We start from the raw sequence: 2,529 nt of genomic DNA on the forward strand, positions 1-2,529 counted from the left end.
CTTCCTCTTCCGCCCGTAACCGRTCCCTGCCGCCCTTTTCCCTGCGGTTTGGGCATGGACAAGGTGGCCGTGGTGGCCCTGGTGGCCGTGGTGACCCTGGTGACACTCCCGGGTGTCCAGCAGTGCCACCGCCCTCACCCACTGTGTTTTCCCATCTCTGCCCACCCACAGTGCCCACCCCAATTCTCCCCCCCCGTGGATCCTAAACCCACCTTTTCCATCACATCGCCAACAAATATTTCTATAAAACACACATTTCAGGTAAATTTTGCCATTTTGACCCGGGGTCCCCCTCTGKTGGTGTCGCCCCCCGATCCTACCTCAGCCCGCTCCTGCCCTGCTCAGGAAGTCGGCGTTGCCCTCTCAGGAAGTTTCTGTTTTACGTGCCCCAAAACCACCCAGCGGCGGGCACCACAGCGTGTGACATCGCCTGGTGCCACCCTGTCACCGTCACCATCACCGTCAYYGTCACTGTCACCTTGCCCACGGCTCGCTGACCGCGGGGCTGCAGAAATCATCTCTAAAATAACACCACACTTCCATCCTCGGGGAACAGAGCTTTAAAAGGAAAAGGGAGATTTTACCCTTTTTTTTTTTTTTTTTTTTTTTTTTTTTTTTTTTTTTTTTTTTTTTTTTTTTTTTTAAGCGCCTCTCTTTTTGACTCAATCGGACAGGAATGCTGTTAATTCGCACAAGTTGGGTGTATAAATATCCATCTCGAGCTGCCACTGCCAAAGGGAGAAACCTGCAGATCTCTCGGGCTGCCTCCARCAACCCTTGTAGGGCCTGGAGGGGACAATGACAACCGGGCTGGGTTTTGTGAAGATCTGCCAAGGGCTGGGTGGGGAGTGAGGAGATTCAGCTGTTCCCCTCTCCGAAAGCGGATACCCCGGCCCCACGGGGATGTTTTGTGGATATAACCAGGCAACCGGCGGCTCCGGTGTCCCCGAAATGCCCGGTGGAGCCGCGGGCACCGGCTGGGGCCGGGCAGAGCAGGGAGACGCCGCCGGCAGCCAAGAGAGTGGACTTTGCTCCGGTAAACAGAGCTGGCGGGGCGCTCTCGGAGCTGCCGGAGAAGAGGGAAAGGCAGGAGAGGGGTTGAGAGAGAAAGTTTGAGAGACGGGGAGTTTGAGAGACTGAGAGTTTGAGAGACTGAGAGTTTGAGAGATGGGGAATTTGAGAGATGGAAAGTTTGAGAGATGGGGAATTTGAGAGATGGAAAGTTTGAGAGACACGGAATTTGAGAGAGAGAGTTTGGGAGATGGAGAGTTTGAGAGACAGAAAGTTTGAGATCGGGAGAGTTTGGGAGATGGAGAGTTTGAGAGAGGGAGAGTTTGAGAGAGGGAGAGTTTGAGAGAGGGAGAGTTTGAGAGAGGGAGAGTTTGAGAGATGGAGAGTTTGGGAGATGAAGAGTTTAAGCGAGAGAGTTTGAGAGGCAGAGGGTTTGAAATCCAGAGAGTTTGAGAGACGGAGAGTTTGGGAGACGGAGAATTTGAAAGACGGAGAGTTTGAGAGATGGGGAATTTGAGAGACAGAATTTGAGAGACAGAGAGTTTGAGAGAGAGGGTTTGAGAGAACGGGAGTTTGAGAGACAGAAAGTTTGGGAGACGGAGAGTTTGAGATCGGGAGAGTTTGAGATCGGGAGAGTTTGAGATCGGGAGAGTTTGAGATTGGGAGAGTTTGAGAGACAGAGTTTGAAATCCTCCTCTCGGCGGCTCCGCTCACCGCGCTGTCCGCGGGGGTGGCGGGGGGCAAAGAGCGGCCGTGGGGCGTTTCAACCCCTCTCCGGTGACCTGGGGCTGTGTCTCCCTTCCCGCTGGATTTTTCCTTCCCGTCACGCACGGCAGAGCTGCCCCGAGGGCAGGGACCCAGCCGCCACCTCTGTCCCCGCACGATCTTTAGGAACAGGCTGGAAATATCGGGAAAATCCCGCAATTTCGGGGCCTCCTGAGCCAGAAGCTCCGCGGGGTGTCCGAGCCGCCCCGATTCCGGCTCGGTGGGGTTCAGGAAGGCGCTGCGCCCTCGCTCAGGGTCCGGCTGTGCCAGCTCCGGCTTCTCGAGGGAAGGAGCTGCAATCCCGGGGGTAAATTGTAATTTTGTGATTGATCCGCGGAGCTGCGAGCGCGGCCAGGGCAGGATCCCGGCCCGGTGAGGACTCCCTGGGTGGTTCCGCAGCTCCGGGGGTGGCACATGGGCGGATTCACCCAAATTTGGAAGGCTGGGTGCCACTGCCTCCCCTTGGGAACAGCGTGGTTTGCTTCACTTCCTGCCTCAGTTTCCCCAGCTGAGCGTTGCAGAGGGAGGGGAGGTTCCCCGGCAGGGATGGAGGGGGAAGCGGAGGAAGAAGAGCGCGGAGCGGGGCCGGGATGAAAGGCGAACCTGAAGGCGCCGTCCCAAAGCGCCGCAGGGACCTTGGGAGCTCCACGGGCGCCGGCRGCTCTCCCTTATCGGGCTCTGGGTGCCGCCTTCCCGCGGGGAGGGGACCAGGAAAGCTCCACAGCCGCTCCCGAGGGACAGCCCGGCCCTGCC

This window comes from Malurus melanocephalus, unplaced genomic scaffold (assembly GCF_030028575.1).
Source record: "Malurus melanocephalus ecotype Western Australia unplaced genomic scaffold, MMel_1.1 scaffold_938, whole genome shotgun sequence".
Taxonomy (NCBI): Eukaryota; Metazoa; Chordata; class Aves; order Passeriformes; family Maluridae; genus Malurus; species Malurus melanocephalus.